We start from the raw sequence: 20136 nt of genomic DNA on the forward strand, positions 1-20136 counted from the left end.
CCGCCTCCAAGGTTCAAGCGATTCTCCTGCCTCTGCTGTGTTAACTCTAGTATTCTTCTTCTTCACCCTCTTTTTCAACAGACTCCACACCAACATCCTCATAATCCATCTCAAGGGCAGCCTTGTCCTCACGGGCCTCAGAAAACTCTCCTTCCTCCATTTCCTTACCCACTTACCAGTGAACAAAGACATGTTTGGAATACATCAGGTCAAACTTGTGGTCCAAGTGAGCCCAGGCCTCAGCAATGGCTGTGTTGTTGCCCAACATGCACATAGCTCTCTATCTCAGTCAGGTCTTTGCCAGGCACCACAGTGGGAGGCTAGTGATTAATGCCACCTTGAAGCCAGTGGGGCACCAATCCACAGACTAGATGGTACACTCGATCTTGATGGTGGCAATGGCAGCACTGACATCTTTTGGAACCACATCATTATGGTACAACAGGCAGCAAGCCATGTATTTACCATAGGAAGGGTCATGTTTCACCGCCTGGTTGGCTTGCTCAAAGAAAGCATTGGTAATCTCTGCTACAGAAAGCTGTCTATGGTAGGCTTTCTCAGTAGAGATGATGAGGGTGTATTAGTTTGTTTTCATACTGCTGATAAAGACATACATACCCAAGGCTGGGCAATTTACAAAAGCAAGAGGTTTATTGGACTTACAGCTCCACATGGCTGGGGAGGGCCTCACAATCATGGTGGAAGGCAAGGAAGAACAAGTCATATCTTACACAGATGGCAGCAGGCAAAGAGAGAGCTTGTGCAGAGAAACTCCAGTTTCTAAAAGCCATCAGATCTTGTGAGAGTTATTCACTATCATGAGAACAGCACTGGAAAGACCCACCCCCATGATTTAATCATCTTCCACCAGGTCTTTCCCATAACACATGGGAATTATGGTAGCTACAAAATGAAATTTGGGTGGGGACACAGAGCCAAACCATATCAGAGGGCATAGCTGCCCAGAGAGAAGTGGATGCAGGGATAGGACACCAGGTGGGTCTGCAGTTCTGTCAGATCAATATTTAGGGTTCCATCAAATCTCAGGGAAGCAGTGACGGAGGACACAATTTGACCTATGAATCTATTCAGGTTAGTGTAGGTTGGGTGCTTAATATCAAGGTTTCCATAACAGATGCCATAAATGGCCTCATTGTCTATCATGAAAGCATAACCAGAGTGCTCCAGGGTGATGTGGGTGGTTAGAGTGGAGTTGTAGGGCTCTGGCGCAGGTGTGGAAACCTGAGGGGCTAGGTAAATGGAGAACTCCAGCTTGGAGATCTTACTATAGTCAACAGAGAGACATTCCATGAGCAAGGAGGTGAACCCAGAACCAGTTCCCCTGACAAAGCTGTGAAAACCAAGAAGCCCCGAAGACCTGTGCACAGGTTGGCCAATTTATGAATTTGGCCCAACATGAGATCAATGATCTCCTTGCCAATGGTGCCCTCGGGCATAGTTATTGGCAGCATCTTCCTTGCCCATAATGAGATGCTCAGATTGGAAGAGCTCATGGTATGTGCCAGAGCGAACTTCGTCAATGACCATGGATTCCAGGTCTGCAAACACTGCTTGGGCATGTGCTTGGTTTCTGCTTCACAGCTACCTAGCAGATGACAGAGATGAAGAGGAGAGGTTGTTGCTTCTTACAGACTGACTCTTAAACAGTTGATGTAAGGGAACCTTCATCTCCTTTTTTTAACAGGGGTTTATTTGTAGTGCAGTTTGAGGTCCACAGCAAAAGTGAGCAGCAAGTACAAAGTTCCCATATACCTCCTGCCCACTACAACATGCGCAGCCTCCCCAACTGTCAACATCTGGCACCAGAGTGGTACATTCATTAAAATCAATGAACCAACATTGAGGCATCATGACCACCCAGAGTCCCATAGTGTACATTTACGTTCACTCTTGGTACTGTGCATTCTATGGATTTTGGCAAATGTACAATGACATGTATCTACCATTGTATTGCCATAAGTAGTTTTATTGTCCTAAATTCCTCTGAGCTCTGCCCATTCACTCCTCCTCATCTACTTTTAAAAAGTCAAACTTCTCAGTGTCTATTATCTGCCTAATCTGGGATTTCTCAGTCTCAGACTCTTGACATTTTGAACAGGATAATTATTTTAAAGGGGATGTCTAGTACATTTAGTGCTTTCTAGGATATATAGCAGCATCCCTGGCCTCTACCCAATCAATGCCAGAAAACAGTGCCATTCTTAGTTGTGACAACCAAAAATGTCTCCAGACATTGCTAAATGTCCCCTGGTAGCAGGTAGCAAAATCATTCCTGTTAAGAACCACTGGCCTAATCTAAGGCATACTCTACTTCCAAATGAATGTCTATATTATCCTATTATGACTTGTAGAGTTAGTCATTAAATGCTATCAACAAATATTTGTTAGGCTTACTATGTGCTGGATAATATAAATGTATTCTACTCTAGCCAGTCGAGAGCTATTAAATTTTTAATATATTAATAAGTGACAGGGAGAGGCATGGGTTGTTGCAACAAACATTTTAAAAATCTACATGCAATAGCTACATTAAATCTTGAGGCATGGTTGATTAAATTGATATAGCGATCTTCACGATCTAGTTCACAGCAGAATGAACGCAGAGGGAAAATGCATTGATCATTAAGATTGCTTAACTGATTGGACCTGCTATGCTGTGATTCGCTTCAGCAGCCACGTGCAAAAGATGGACACTGCCTCTAAGGGAAATAATTCTGAGTAATTAGCCAGGGAAGACTCTATACAAATCCCCACTCCCACCCTAACTCCACCACTGTTTTCCCATGATAGCAAGGGATATTTATCTGATTCCCTTGCGAAATTGCCATAAGTGCCGCAGTGCTCCTTTCATTTTGCCTCTGTAGCTAGAGGCAGGGCTGATGATAAACTGATTTCCTTTTTGGTTGGCCAGTACTTGTGCCGTTCAGATCATTAAATCAAATGTAACCAAGCAAGTATAATTTGAGATTTTATTTGGAGATTCTCCTTGTAAAGATTTAGGCATTAAAGTAGTCACACAGAATCCAAGAGACAACTGTCAGAAATGGAAAGGGGAATTGGAGTGGTAGACAATGAGACATCTTGGCAAAACTAATTCTATTTACATATAGCCTCAAATTATGGGTTTCCTCCTTCTCTTTCTCCTTTTCCTTTTTTGGACAGACTTATTACAGTCATTTTGATTTATCCCACTTTTGTTTTTTGGCTTTTCTTTTTTTTTTTTTTTTTTGAGACGGAGTTTCGCTCTGTCCCCCAGGCTGGAGTGCAGTGACCGGATCTCAGCTCACTGCAAGCTCCGCCTCCCGGGTTTACGCCATTCTCCCGCCTCAGCCTCCCGAGTAGCTGGGACTACAGGCGCCCGCCACCTCGCCCGGCTAGTTTTTTGTATTTTTTAGTAGAGACGGGGTTTCACCGTGTAAGCCAGGGTGGTCTCGATCTCCTGACCCCGTGATCCGCCCGTCTCGGCCTCCCAAAGTGCTGGGATTACAGGCTTGAGCCACAGCGCCCGGCCTGGCTTTTCTTTATGATGGGTCAAAAATAAATAAATTCAAAATTGACTCATTGAAGGCAGTTAACTAGTTAACTTTTATTTCCAAGGCACTTCTTGGAGGATGTGGGTCTACTTATTCCTTGTTTGTTAAAGTGAACTGATATGTATATTCCCCTTTGTGGACCTCTAAATTGGTCTTCTTATCTATAACTTGTAAGATTCCTTCCAGCTCTAATTGTCTATGATCTGTTGGTTAGTATAATAAATGTATACTAGACCATGATGCATGCTGGGACCTCAGCAAAAGGAAGAAGAGGAAAGGAGTAGGACAGAATCTTAGAAAAGGCTGGATTGAAATTTCATGGACTAACTTGGTTGTAGGAATGTACCTTCAAGATTGTGTTTGGGGCCAGGTGCAGTGGCTTACACCTGTAATCCCAGCACTTTGGGAGGCTAAGGCAGGAGGAATGTTTAAGGCCAGGAGTTTGAGACCAGCCAGTACAACATAGTGAGATCCCACCTCTATAAAAAATTTAAAAATTGTCTGGGTGTTGTGCCACATGACTGTACTCCCAGATACTTGGGAGGCTGAGGTGGGAGGATTGCTTGAGCCCAGGAAGTTGAGGCTGTAGTTAGCTGAAATCACACCACTGCACTCCAACCTGGGTGACAGATCAAGACCCTATCACAACATTTAAAAAAAGAAAAAAAGGTTGCATTTGGCATGTCAAATCAAAGTTCAAAGGATGAGACAAATGGGCTTTATTCAAAGGATGATCAAGTCCTGGAGTTGGGTAAGGGAAAGCAGTAGAACCAAACATTTGCTGCCAAGAACTGATCCCAGATGGTCTATTTGGATTAGAGCAAAGTGCCAGCTAAAGGAGGAAGCTATACAAAACAGGATCCAGCTCCCAGGGGCAATGGGAGTAGGAAGGATTTCTTAGAGAATCAGGGTCCTAGTCAATCAGGCTGGAAATGAGGATTAGTTCTAGCCTCAAAGTGGGAATGAGAACCCTAATAAGAAAACTAAGGCAAAAAGTCAATCACAGAGGGTAACCCAACACTAGAGGGGGATGGGTGGTCAGAGAAGAGGCGGCAGTTCAGTGAACACACAACTGCCTGGGGGATCATGTCTATTTTATCATGCCTACCATCAGGAGAGAATGCCTAGTATCCTGCTGGTTGTAGGCAGGATTTGGCCCACTCGATGTAGGAGGCAGAATAGTCCTAGCCTCTGTCAGAGCAGGGCTAGGAAAGGCTACCTATTATACTTTGTTTCACTTAATTCTTCTCTTTGTCAATTCTTAGTCACAAAACATCATACTCATCAATTGCTATGGTTTTTATTTCTACCCTGAGTTGTATGCAACTTCTTAAAGAATTAAACATGATCAGGCCCTAAATATAGTGCTATGAAATTTCTGTATGTCCACCGACTTTATACACTAAACCAAGTTAGGCAAACTTTTTCTGTACAGGTCTGGACAGTACATATTTAAGGCTCTCCAGACCATAGGGTGTTGGTCACAAGTACTCACCTCTGCCATTATAGCATGAACGTAGCCATATTCAATATGAAAACAGATACGCATGGCTGTGTTCCAATAAGTCTTTATTTATGGATCTTGAAATTGAATTTCATAAAATTTTCACATGTCACAAAATATTATTCATTTTTATTTTTTTAGCAACTTAAACATGTACAAATCATTCTTAGCTCATGGACCATACAAAAACAAGCAGTAGGTCATAGTTTGCAACTCCTGTACTAAACTTAAACAAACTATAATTTATTTAGTGAACAATGATCTGCCTAATTCTGCCTAGCAGGCCTCCAACACTGTAATCAGGGCCACGTAATCCTATTGGTAGGATTAGCCTTGCTCCAAGTTCTGGTAAAAATCAGGTCACAGGCAGTGAAAACATAAGAAACGCTACCTATCATCCATTCTCTATAAAAGTCAACCTGTTTGATGGCCCTGCACTATTTCTGCACTTTGTTCTGGTAATAGCACTCTGATCTGGTTGCGATTAATAAATCCGCTTGAGTTGCACTCCAGTTCCCATAGATATTCTTTCTTTTATGTACGAGTTTCTGCTTGACATTCAGTTTCTACAGAACTAGAGTCTCGCCATGACTCGTCCAAAATCAGAGTCCTAGAGATGGGAGTGTTGTATGTTAACTTTAATGTCTGTGGCTGAGTTCCTGTAATTTACTACCTCATCTTCCTGATGTTCCTCTCTACCTTCCTGAATTATCCTCCTGTGTTTGGTCCAGTTCTAGGCCTTGTTGACCTGGCCAGTTCACTGATTTCACCGAGCCTGACTGAGGCAGTATCATATGAACAGAGGAGCATGCAGAAAAATAGATGGAAAATAATAAACATATAAAAACTGTTTGAATAGTTTTATTATAACCAAAAACCAAGATAGCACAAACTCTGTTTTATTTCATCCTTCATGAAGCAAAAGTGTTGAGAACTGAAGTTCTTCCTATCACAATGGCTGTTCAACACTGAAGTAAAAATTATACACAATAAAATTCTTAGCGACTGCATCAAGACACAATAATAATTATTTAGTTCTGGCCTTTACAAATCTCCACTTTCAAGTCTCTGAGTTCACTTTTTATAGTTTTGGTTCATTCTTGTTTAATCAAGGCTGTTCCAAATTTTTGTGGAAGTGATTCAGTCACATAAGTTTAGTATTTTTTTCTAATTCTCTTTCACACATACTGAACTCTAACTTATGATAGCTATCCCCAGTTGCCAATGTATAAACTACTTCTTAAAGAGGAAACTATACATTATAATGTAGATTACACTACATTTCAACTTTTCATCATACATCATACAATCTTTGCAAAGACAATTAGAAAAAAAAAAAATCCTGAAGTGGTAGCTCCCCATCTTGAGTTCATGTATTTTCTGGGATAAAATCTGGGAATGTATATTTCTGATCTATATTGCACCTGATATTTTGTCAACAGGAATATATGTTATCTGCTCTGCATCAGGATTTTCAAATGTGGTTAATTATGAAAAATATGCCTGTGATTTAGTTACACTTGAGGATGGAGATAGCATGACATAAGGATTTAGAGTGATCATTATTAAAGACCTAACTGGGAGATAATTCTAAACTCAAATATCTAGACATAGACACATACTTTTGATTTCCAAGTAAAAGAGTAGGTTTGCAGTTATTAGCGTTTAATAACAGTAAATAACAGAATATACCTGTTATTCTCCACAATCAGGACATGCCTGTATGCTGCTATAAAATTGGCAGTATTTGGTTACTTCAGTTATGTTTATTCAGCTATCTTATTTGGCACAGACTAAAATATTGACACTTTGGGGACCACTTCAGATTTTCTGTTGTACAAATATTATCTCAGAGCAAAGCATATAAACTCCTCAGTGAATGTATCTGTCTTACGGGAAAACGGGTCTCATTACTTTATATTCCCATGAACCACACAATCCTTAATCACAGTCAAAGAAAATGTACCTTGAACCACAAAAGAAACATAGGAAAATACAGAGGAAACTAAGAATCGTGCAAATCTAACCAGCTCCACCTTCCAACATAGATGCTACTTTCACTGGCTTAAAACCATACTGGCCAGGTACGGTGCCTGATACCTATAGCCCCAGCTCTGGAGGCTGAGGTAGGTGGATCTCTTGAGCCCAGGAGTTCAAGATTAGCCCAGCCTACATTGTGAAATTCCATCTCTACAAAAAAAAAAAAAAAAGAAAAAAGAAAAAGAAAAATTAGCCAAACATGGTGGCATACACCTGTAGTCCCAGCTACTCAGGAGGCTGACGTAGGAGGATTGCTTGAGTCTGGGAAGTAGAGGCTTCAGTGGGCCATGATTGCACCACTGGACTCCAGCCTGGGTGACAGAGCATGAGCCTATGTCAAATATATATATATATATAACAAAACCATACCAGTGGTTCTTTGGTCACTGCTTGGAGCTTGGGACTATAATGAAGGAACAGGAAGTCTTTCCTTTCTTCAGTTCTTCAGTTTGGATAATAGGAACTTTACTTGCACATTCAGATTTAGTACTACAAGGTTTTTACTTAACCTCATTTATCTTAGATTTATCTTATATCTACATCATCTTTCTTTCATGCTGAACATTGCAGTGATATGGAAGAGGCATTTGGGATCCTGTCAGCGTTTATTAAGATGAGAGAATCTAGAGTCACTTTAAATGGCAATGGAAATTAGCCAAAAAACAAGGGAAAATGGAAGATTCAGGGAAGAGGGAAAATCAACAGTGTAAGATTCCTAATAAAGTGGGAATAGGGATACTTCACTCGTAATATCACTAGGCAACAAGTAGGATATTGGTGCTGGAATCATGCAAAGTCTTTGTCATTTGGATGGCTCCCATCTCTGGATTCTGTGGGAATACAGGTTTCCCTTTATTTTGATCTTGTCATGGCCTTTTAGGCTCAGGAGGGGCGTTGTATGTTGGTCCTCTGCTGTGCGTGGCAGTGACAGACCTCAGAATAGAACTGGCTTAGATTCCCAGGCAATGTTCTTCCCTCACACCATACTGTTGTTGAAAACAATGTTGTTTCTAAAAATTACTTTCATTATTTTTTATTGCTGATTAACAGTTTTCTCTGCATTTCAGTACATTCCATGTAACTGTTTGATTTGGAATTTTTTTTTTTTGCATATGAAATTAATCCCAGGGACAGGGTGTCTAAGAAAGCCAGCCCTCCTGCTTCCATTGCCCGCCATGTCCCTTTCAGCACCACATACTCATAAGAAAATATAGAGAAAACCAAAAAGAATCTTAACCTAACCAGATTTACCTCCCAATTTTGACACTGCTTTCGTCGGAATCAGTGATTTAAAACCATGTCTCTGGTTCCTGTTCACTGCTGAAAACTATGACTATAGGAAAAGACATCTTTTCCTTTATTATAAAAACTTATATTTGTAAATTCCCCAGAAACAAACTCAATAATAAGCCCATAGGCAGTGTGTATAAATTCCTAGTTAAGTCAGTACTCTCCAGTACTCTTCCGTTATCCTTTCACTACTTAATCTACCACATCTCTAAGATATGAGTCACCTATTCACGTGTCCACCATTTTTCATCACTTAAATTGTGATTTTTTTTCTTTTTTTTTGGTTCTTTACACTCATACCTTCACTCTATTTTAATAAGACCCTTATAAACTTTCTTTATGTGCATTGGCTTGCTGTTTTTGTTTTGTTTTGTTTTGTTTTTCCTCTTTCATAACATTGGCTGAGAAGACTCTTGTGTGACACTTAATGAGCTTTTGTTGCTACAGAGACTGGTGGGTGGGCTGGAAGCTAACCCCATTAACTATCTCCCACTTTCTTAAACTTAAAGCACTGAAACTCAAAAGTATACAATAATTCTGTATTGGTCATATTCAGCTTTCCCTTCTTTTGTGGCATCCTGCATTCTGACTAATTCCTAAGGGCCATGCCAGAGGTCCCCACTGGAAGGCCTAATGCTGTAAATGAAGACACAATGAATTGAGAACTGGCACTAGGATATTCGAGATCAGTCCTATAATTTCCTATTGACACGCTCCCCAAACATCCAGATGGTCCTTTCATTTTATGATGTCTATATTTCTATGAATCAATTTTGTTTAGTATCATCTTCTGCAAACAAAAGCCAAGAACTCTGCTGGCTGTTCTTTCACCTTTTCATCTCGCATAATGACACTTCTCAATTGGATCACCATGTTGATAGTTTTATCTTCCATTACATCAATTTTGGCTCCTGCTTCTTAAGCCTACTCTTCATGTATTGTGAGACTGTGCTGCCTTTCTTCTGATGCTCTGCCAATGTGATATTACACACCACCTGTGACTGGTGTGGTTGGCCATGGCCAGACCTGACCAGAGCAGGCCTCAGTGAGGACCAAAATGGAAACTAGGTCCTGTAGTTCAGGCACAGAAAAATAGAGACTACTCTTAGGCTGACACAGCAAGAATTTCAAGGCCCCAGCACAGAACATGAGCTTTGGTGACATGACATTCTGAATAGGGAAATTATTGCCTTCTGTAGTAAAACGAGTTGTCTCTGGATGCTGAATAAGGGGTGAGGGAGGTGGGTGTAAAATACAGGAAACCAAAGTTCTTAACTCTCAAACCTGGTAGAGATTTCCTTCTGTGTGGGATGCCAAGTCTACAGAACTTAGGGCATGACTGTGAGAGATACACGGGAGGCCGTCAGCAGTCAAGTCATCCCTGGTGTCTTTTTTTTTTTTTTTTTAGGCGAAGTCTCGCTCTTGTCCCCCAGGCCGGAGTGCAATGGCACGATCTCGGCTCACTGCAACCTCCGCCTCCTGGGTTCAAGCGATTCTCCTGCCTCAGCCTCCCAAGTAGTTGGGATTAAAGGCGCCTGCCACCACCCTGGCTAATTTTTGTATTTTTAGTAGAGACAGCGTTTCACCATGTTGGCCAGGCTGATCTCGAACTCTTGACCTCGGGTAATCCGCCTGCCTCAGTCTCCCAAAGTGCTGGGATTACAGGCATGAACCACCACACCTGGCCATCCCTAGTGTCTGTACAAATTATTTACTTCCCAACTTTGACGCTGCTTTCATTCAGGGTCAGTGGTTTAGTCATCCCTAGTGTCTTTACAAATGCATCCCTAGTGCATTTGTATCCTTTTGGCTGCCAATCTGCTACTTTTACTTTGAGAGTAAACCAGAGGAGACATCACCTCAAAAGGTGGACCATACTTGGACCAGACTTCCTTGATCAGCCTCTTGTGACTGGAAATCAACTGTTCCTTTTTTATATTTCCACTGATCTATAAACCTCATCAGGGGGCCTGCAGGCAACATATCAAGGAAGGAGCTCGGTGGTAGGCTTTGCCTCACTCTTCTTTTCACATTCATTTCCTTTCCCCATCTCCTTTGTTCTAATTTTAAAACCATTGATCCTGGGCATGTGACAGCATTGAAATGGAATAAAATCATTTATTCTTTCAAGAAATATTTTTTGAGCACCACACTGTGCCAGGCACTGTTTTGAGCAGGGAGGATACAGCAGTGGACATAAAGAGAAAAATCCTGTCCTTGTGGAGCTGACATTAGACAGTATGTTAGATGAAGAAAAGTGATATGGAGGAAATAAGCAAGAAAGGGAAGTACGGTGTGCTAGGGGTTCCCTTAAGTAGGGTGGTCAGGGAAAACATCACTGAGATGGCGACATTTGAGGAAAGGCCTGAAGGAAGTGAGGGAGCAATTCATGTGTTACCTTAGGGAAGAGAGTTTCAGGTGGAGAGAATAAGAGGCGAACAAGTCCTGAGGTGGAAACAGGCTTAGGATGTGTTAGAGACAGCAAGGAGTGTCCTATATGGCGCCCTGCCCCACACCTTTGCTTGTGGGCACTTTGCACTGTCCACAAGCAATTGCAGGATAACTTTTATATACCCACTATTAGGGAAACAGAAGCCTAGGAAAGCCAGAGTGACATCATTTTAAAACCAACTCCGGCTGGGCACAGTGGCTCACGCCTGTAAATCCCAGCACTTTGGGAGGCCGAGGCGGGTGGATCACTTGAGGTCAGGAGTTCAAGACCAGCCTGGTCAACATGGTAAAACCCCATCTCTACTAAAAATACAAAAATTAGCCAGACGTGTTGGTGGGTGCCTGTAATCCCAGCTACTCGGGAGGCTGAGGCAGGAGAATCACTTGAACCCAGGAGGCGGAGGTTGCAGTAAGCCAAGATCGCGCCACTGCACTTCAGCCTAAGTGACACAGTGAGACTCTGTCTCAGAGTGAATGAATGAATGAATAAATAAATAAATAAATAAATAAATAAATAACCAAAAGGCTCCATCTCGAGACTAACAAGGCACATTCCTTGCTGGTCACCCCCCATGGTCCTAAGATGTTTACAGCTAAATAAAAAAGTTTGGTAAGGCCTACAAGGACAAACTCCTACAACAACAGAAAGTTCAGTTGTCCCAATACCCAAAACAATATGTTTTCAAGATGTTTTGATGTACATACACAGTAAAACATCAAGGATAGTTTTTTTTAAAATCAATAGAATAATAAATTTTGTTATCCTGTCTGCTCACTCACACATAAGTACAGCTTAATTTAGCCTTTGCATAGACAAGGACCCTATATATGAAAAACTTAAAGGTGGCATATTCTCCTTGCTTTCTGAGGACACCCTACTCTGTAATGGAGTCACTTTCAATAAGCTATATCTTCTCACTGTACTCTGTGACTTGCCTTGAATTCATTCCTGCATGAGATCCAAGAACCTCCCCCTTGGGGTCTGAATTGAGGCCACCTTTTTTCCAGTAACACAACCATGGCTCAAAGAGAAAGTCATGATTTGCTGAAGATCAAACAGCTTTTTAAAATTCACCCATAATGAATATTCTTTCTACTGCCTTCCATGAACGTTTTCTGTGATATCTCAAGCCCAAGTCCTGCTAGTTATCTTCTAGATGAGGCCCCTGCTAGTCTTGTCTGTATTGAGTATAAACTAGCTGTTAACTGTATAAAATCCAAATTCAGTAATGCCAGTGGTATCCAGTTACTAACATCTCTCATCTCCCTTTTAAAAGCATTGTTGTTACAGCCAATAATAGTAATAATAATAAGAGGTATCATATACTGAGTGCCTGCCATATGCTGCAAGCTTTACAGATGCTACACAATTTAATCACTTAACAACCCTGTGGGATAAATGTTATTATATATGTTTTGCAAATGAGGTTGCTGAGGCTCAGGAAGAATGAATGCAATGCCTAAGGTAATATAGCTAGTAAATGGTAGAGCTAGGATTTAAAACTGTGCCTGAGCCAGAAGCTTACTATATACTGTGCTGCTGGTCTCCCTAGATAGGTAGCTTCCTCAAAAATGTAGTGGCTTAGATCTAAGCTTTGGGATCATCTTTTGAAGGTGTGTCTCTTGAGAACTCAGGAGCTTTGGCTTCCATAGTAGGTCAAATCACTATCTTAGACAGCAGTAAGGCTTCATTTTCCCTGATCTTTTCAGTGGTTTTAATTTAAATTTCTCTCTGTTCTAGTAAGACCTTACTTGCCCTTCCTATATCTAGAACAAATGTTCTGTATTTTGAGAGATTGATCTTAGCTACTATCTGACCAGGTTCAGAAAAGTCTGTCTCTTATTTGATTACACAGCACCTTTGCTCTAGTGCTTACTTCCTAGCAATCCTGCTGACTTAACTTTTTCGTCCCTTTTTTTTTTTTTTCCAGAGGCCTTTGTTAAATGACCTTCATTTTAGTGTTCTTCTAGGCCAATTCTAATTGGGCATATTTTTGCTGCCTTCAGATGGTCATCTTTTTTCCTTAATGCAGTTGGCATCAACTCCCACAATCACTATTTGGCCAAATAACCTTTGATATCTTTTCCCATTCATGTTCCCAAATTGCTTTACGAGTCATATTCAATTTTGGGCTTTCCCTCTCCCCAATCCATATCCAAAAGCAAATATATCATGAATAATATTTTTAAACATTCAACCATTTTCATTCTTCTTAAATCATTTTGCCTTAGGACACCCTCCATTACCACTGCCAGTAAATTAGCGGGTTTCAGTACCTCAGTGAATGGACAACACCATATAGAAAACAAGTAGTCCTAACTGGGATTTTATTATCAAATTAGGTGTTTAATTCCCTGAGAACTTCTCAGGAAAACAGCAGTCTTGGAGTCAGAGATTTCTAAATTCCTTTTGTATAGCAAGAACCAAGCCTGTCACACCCACCAGGATGGCTATAATAAAAAAGAAACAGTGTTAGTAAGAATGAGCAGAAATTGGAATCCTCATACTCTGTTGGTAGAAATGTAAAATGATGTAGTCACTATGAAAAACAGTTTGGCAGTTCCTCAAAAAGTTAAACATAGAATTACCATATGACCTTGCAATTCCATTCCTAGGTATACACCCAAAAGGATTAAAAACAGGTATCCAAACAAAAACTTTTACATAAATGTTCAAAGCAACACTACTCATAATAGCCAAAAGATGGAAGCAACCAAGCATTCATCAGCAAATGAATGGATAAACAAAATGTGGTATAGTCATATGATGAAATATTATTCAGTGTCAAAAAGGAATGAAATATTGATAATTGCTATAATGTAGATGAACCTCAAAAACAGTATGCTAAGTAAAATCAGCGAGACACAAAGCGACATAGATTATATGACTCCATTGACAGAAAATGTCCACAATAGGCAAATACGAAGAGACAAAAGTAGATGAGTGGTTGCCTGGGTCTGGAGGTAGGAAAGTGGATTAACTGTACATGGGCATGAATGATCTTATTGGGATAATGAAAATGTTTAAAAACCAAAAGTACAGTGATAGTTACACAACCAAATTTACTAAAAAGTCATTGAACTGTACATTTTAAATGGGTGAATTTTATGGTGTGTAAATTGTACTGCAGTGAAGCTGCAGGAGAGAGAGAAAGAGAGACAGAGAGAGAGAGAGAGAGAGATTGAAGGCAAGCCCGGAGCCTGGCCAGTTGGCATTCTAGAGTTTTACTAGTTTTGGAGAACTCGAGATGATGTAAGTGAAAGGTACACTATCCAGAAACAAAACTGTAGCATTCTGAGAGGTGAGAGAGAGAAAAAAAGAAAGGGTTAAGAGGCCACGAAGGAAGTGGAAGAGTCCATAGATAAGTCTGCCCCCCTCCACACCATGCGCCCTATTATCGTAAGTGTGGAATCTGGGGACATTTTCCAACAGGTTTAGGGGGAAAATAAAAAACAAAGTGGAATTATTCCAAATTTGGTCTTTGGAACTCTGGGACACCACTGTTGTGGTTTAAATGTTTGTCTGCTCCCAAACTCATGTTGACTTTTAATTGATGTGGGGCCTTAAAGAGATGATTAGGTGATGGCAGATCCATCATGAATAGATTCATGCCCTTATTGCAGAAGTGGGTTAGTTATCACGAGACTGAATTTGTAATAAAAGTGAGTTTTGCCTGATTTCTTCTCTCTGTCTCACATGTTTGCTTCAGCCTTCTGTCCTTCTGCCATGGGATGACCTGCATCAGATGTTGGTGCCATGCTCTTGGACTTGTCGGCCTCCAGAACTATGAGAAATAGATGTCTTTTCTTTATAAATTTCTCTGAGTAACAGAAAATAGACTAAAACAATCACCTTTCTGAGTGCCCCCTCACCAACAAGAGATAATCATAACAGAAGAAAAATGGATGCAAGGCAGATCCAGGCAAAGAGAGGGCCAAGTCTCCCTCAGCTTTTATCTGGCATAAATGTATCCAGATATTTTCACATGCTCCCAGTGGAGGATATAGAAAATAGCTGGATGTTTACAGCCAACAGGTCTCCCATGGGGCCGCTGCCATGAGGAGCAAGTTGACGCTACGGCAAGGGCTGCAGGTGGACGATCTAACTCTGGGGCTGGATGGAGGATGTGGTTGAGATTCAGAGGGCCTGAAAGGCAGACAAGGGAAGAGGTGAGTCTAAGTCAGCAGAATGGTGAATAACTCTGGGCCTAGATGAGCTGAGAGCGTAGACCTTGTATTTCACAAGTCCTGGACTTCATCATCAAATGCCAGAATAGTTCCCAATGACTGGGGAGGGCATTGTTGAGGAAATTACTGTAGAGGCCAATAAGGACCCACACAAAGATGTCCATGTCAACTCATTGCCTCTTCTCTGTCTTAGAGGGGAAGGAGGTAGGTGTGGTGAGATGGAATTCTAAAACACTGAGAAGTATCCAAAGGAACTCAGTTAACCCAGAAAAGACTATTTTTAATGGAAAGAGATTGATTTTCCATCATAATTTAGCATAGTAATAAGACATGTTGACTTAGTTCTCAATTGAGCACAATGGACCAAGGCCTGTACCTAACTGCTCACTCACAGTGCCCTGAAGAGTCTAGGGGACTATACCGGGCTCTTCGGAGCTCCATGTGAGCCACTAACGTTTATAACATTGGGGATTTAATCAAGATTTCCATAATGAAGCTCAAAGCCAGGAAGATCTGAGACTGGATTACATAGTTTTTAAAAACAAACAAACAAACACCTTGTTTCTATTAACCTATGGAACAGATTTAGGAACCCAGTAAAAATGCCACATGCTTGAATCCACTTAATAAATAAACATTTAGTTCCCTCTAATCCAGTAGTTCCAAATCTTGCATCCATGGATGAACTTTGGGTGGCACATGAGTGCTTAAAAGGTTGAGTGCCAAACTGAGACTATAAACGTGTATGTGTGTGTTTGTAGATAGAGGTTTTGTAACTTTCATGAGTTTCCTAAAGAGGGGAAAAAATGGTTAACTACTCATAGAGAGGGCAGTGGAAGCCTGGGAAATGGGTAAGCCCAAAGAATGTGGGGACAGAGGAAGATCTCATGCAGAGCACTAGGAAATCAACCAACTGTAAGATAAGTCAGATATTTTCACAAAATGATTCTCAAATCAGTGTCACATAAATTGGAAATGGTGTGACTGAATTTCGTGATGGGAGGTCATTGTTGTAGACTACTGACCTGGGGCTTATGGATGCACTTTATGAGGTATGTATACTCTCTGAAATGGGAGGTGAAATTTTCTATGTATGTGCATATAAGCATATTTCTGGGTAGGCGAGCTATAGTTTTCAAAGAATCTTAAAGAAGGTCCTTGACCTCTAAAAGGTTATAAACCATTCACTTTAACTTCTGGCAGTGACGGTTTCTTCCTATTTACAACTCTTATTTTTCCATCTTTATGTAATCTCCTTCTTTCACCTCCTCCTCCTTTCCTCCCCATCTTGTGTCTTTCTTTCTCCACCCACTCCCAACTTTCTCTCTTTTCCTTACAAAGCAATGAGGAAGACTAATGCAGTCCAATCTGAATATGAAAAGCAAGAGGAGTGAGCTCAAAGGGGTGATTCCAAGGAGATTAACAAACCTTTTGAAGTGAGGTCTAGCAGGTCTGCTCAGCAACTGAGTCCTTAACTGGCCCTCAGGAAGAAGACAGCTTGGGGAAGAAGCCATGGAAAGGAAGGCTTAGACTGACTATACAATTAGTATCAAATTAATATACAAGATGAGGTGTCAGCTCTTTGAATGTATAAGACGCTATAAATGAGGAAAGCCATTGTCAGAAGGAACACTTAATGGGCTATTTATCAGTGTAAAGAAGGCAGGAGGAACTTACTGATGTAGAAGGGCCTAATGAAGGTCCTCCTTAAATGAGAATTCAGTTAAGGTTTAGACAGCACCTGTCTTCATTAGCAATATAAATATTTCTTTACTACATTTTGGAATTAAATAAAGAATAAGATCAAGTTTCTTCACTGGCTGAATAAGTAGGGATTGATTCTTACCTAGTTGTGTGGATGGCCCTTAGTCTTCATCATTCCCAAGAACCAATCATGAAGCATGAGCTACCATATGATAATTTTCACTTTTCCAGGACTTCTATCTTTCACAAAAGAAGCTGTCCTTGGCATCAGTGAGAAGTCTCCAGGAACAGACTGACTCACTGACAGAATCTCCTCAGAATAATCTGGTATCCAAATGATGTGTATTTAACACTATGCTAATTACTTTTCATTGATTTGATTCCCACAAAACATCTATGATGTAAGTATTATTACCACCTCTAATTGACTAGATGATGAAACAGTCTTAGTGATGACACATACATACAGCTGGTCATACACTTGTTTAAGAGGTAAAATGAATAATTGAAGTCAGGTCTGCCTGATACAAATTACAGGTTCTTCCTCCCAATCCACACAATCATTATGACAAAATAATGTGACTAAATTTAAGTATAAACATAACAATCTTTCAAAGGAGTCATCTTGTCTGACTCTATTATACTCTTATTGCTCCAAAAATTTTTAGAACTTCAAGAATGTCTTCGTGGTCTAAGAATAATTGTTTTGAATCTTCTTAATGGTGATAAATTTTATTTTTTGGAGGGATTAAAAATATCTTTATTGAGACATAATTCACATACCATACAATGAACTCATTTTACAATTCACTAGTTTCTTTACTATATTTTTAATATGGCAAAACATATATAACAAAATTTGTCATTTAACCATCAAGGTGTACAATTCAGTGGCATTAACTAGATGACTGTATCATTTTATTTTTTTACTGTTATAAGTAATGCTGCAAATATACATCCTTATATATACTTTGTGCAAATAATTCCATAAGATAGAAAGCTGTCATCTGTGATGGGCCAGTGATAAAGAGTGATAAAAATGGGTTGGTCTTTTCCTAGGATAGCTACATTACCATTAAACATGATTGTTTCTATTTCAATAGGTTTTTGAGGAACAAGTGGTTTTGGTTACATGAATAACTTCCTTAGTGTTGAGTTCTGAGATTTTGGTGCACCCATCACCAGAGCAGTGTACACTGTACCCAATGTGTAGTCCTTTATCCCTCACACCTCTCCCACCCTTTCCCACAAATCCCCAAAATCCATTGTATTATTCTTATGTCTTTGTGTGATGGTGGTAAATTTTAGTTCTTTGAGGGAATTTTTGGAAAGCAGCAAAAAGTCATTCTATTGATTTAAATGTGATTAAGCTGGATAATAAAGTTTGGGCAGAAATAAGTTGTGTTTATAATGTAACATTTATTTTCTTGCATAGTTCATATATCAGCTCAGCAGCTAAAGAGTTCATGAACTAATGAGTAGATGGGTATCTTGCTCTGTTTGGACTTTTATAGCAGAATACCATAGACTGGGCGGCTTAAAACAACCGAAATTTATTTCTTACAGTTCTAGATATTAAGTCCAAGATCAAGATCAAGGGAACAGCAGATTCAGTGTCTGATGAAGTCCTGTTTCCTAGTTCAGAGAGGGTGCCTTATTGTGTCTTCACATGGTGGGAGAGGCACATGAGCTCTCTGGAGTCTCTTTTATAAGGGCATCAATCCCATTCATGAAAGCTCTGACTTCATGACCCAATGACCTACCAAAGACCACACTTCCTAATATCATCCCATTGGGGGTTAGGATCTCAACATATGAATTTTGGGGATCACCAACATGCAGTCTCTAGCAACGGTAAACAAATCTTCCAAAAGGATTACACTTTGACTTTGAAGGTTGATGCACATTAGAAAATACAGGTTCAGATATATCTGCTTTGTTCAATTTTTTTTAGTTATTTAGTGACACCATGTATCTCCTAGCAAGAATATCAGTTGGATTGACTCAAAAGTAACACAGGTGGTCCTCTCTTTAGTAGGTGTCATTTTTGTATTTTATAACTCATCCTCAGACTGGCATCCTTCCTAGAGATAAAACATCACAAACACAGACTAACCATCAACCAGAAAGATTCCTGACAGCAATGTGCACAGTGAATACTCAAGAATGAATACAATTTAGGAGGAGCTCTTCATCTTATGTGAAGAAAAGAAACTCTGAATCTTTGCCCATTTTTATAACCTAATCTCTTTTTATAAAGTAAAACTTTTGGATGCATCTGTTGGGCAATAAATTTATTTTATCACTTTTCAACCACTTGCTTGGCCCACAGATGTATAACTTCTTGCTAATTTTAGAATCATCTGACTTTTACAGGCATGAAGAATCTATAATTAGGCTATACTTGATTTTTATACAACATTATGTACAGAATGAGACAAAATAAACTATTATAAAATAAACACTTATAATAGTTGGGTATAGTTTTATTGAAATAATCCAACTAAATCATACATTTGATTACAGCTAACGGCTTGCTTCTAGTCACAGCATGTACTTTTTCTCAATGTACAGCCTCTATATATTGTCTACCACTAACTCCTTAACTCCAAGCCAACATTTCCCACGCATACTCCTTTGCAAATGCCAGACTCATATCCAACTATCTTTTGGACATTTCCACCTGGATGTCCACAGTGAAGGCTTGTTTACAGCTGTGCAGGTGGTATACTATATACCTCTCATAGGAAGGGGAGCCATTTACTTAGAATACCATATAAATACTGCCTCCAGGAGTTGTATAACACAACTCCCTTGTGTGCAGACAAAACATATCCAACTTAAACTTTAAAAAGTCCTTCAACCAAAATGACCTTATCTTGCTGAGTTCATTTTTGTTGAACTGATAGTGTTGCCCTTTTTCTGTCACCCAGCGTTGAAGTTTAGAAGTCTTTTTGAAAGTTCATCTTGGGCTCTATCTTCAATCAGTCACTAAGCCAAGTAGATTCTTACCTTCAAGATGCTTATCAGGTCCATCTTCTGTTTTCCTTTCCCAGTGGAAAAACCCTGACTGTTCCCTCATGGTCTGGAATTATAGAATTGCAGATTTGAAAGCAATCATGGATTTTACGGATTCAGGCCAAATCACTCATTTTACAAATGAGGTAATCAAAGTCAAGAAAAGTTAAATGGGCCAGATGTAGTGGCTCAGGCCTGTAATCCCTGCACTTTGTGAGGCTGAGGCGGGCAGATCACTTGAGGTTAGGAGTTCGAGACCAGCCTGGGCAACAAGGTGAAACCCCATCTCTACTAAAAAACACAAAAATTAGCTGGGTGTGGTGGTGGGTGCCTATAATCCCAACTACTCAGGAGACTGAGGCAGGAGAGTTGCTTGAACCTGGGAGG

General features: G+C 40.1%; 1 pseudogene; it reads right to left on the bottom strand.

Moving 5' to 3' along the window:
- Positions 1 to 46: 46 nt before the first annotated feature.
- LOC112615243 lies at positions 47 to 19813 on the bottom strand (annotated as a pseudogene).
- Positions 19814 to 20136: the final 323 nt, after the last annotated feature.

The sequence above is a fragment of the Theropithecus gelada genome, chromosome X (assembly GCF_003255815.1).
Source record: "Theropithecus gelada isolate Dixy chromosome X, Tgel_1.0, whole genome shotgun sequence".
NCBI classification, from domain to species: domain Eukaryota; kingdom Metazoa; phylum Chordata; class Mammalia; order Primates; family Cercopithecidae; genus Theropithecus; species Theropithecus gelada.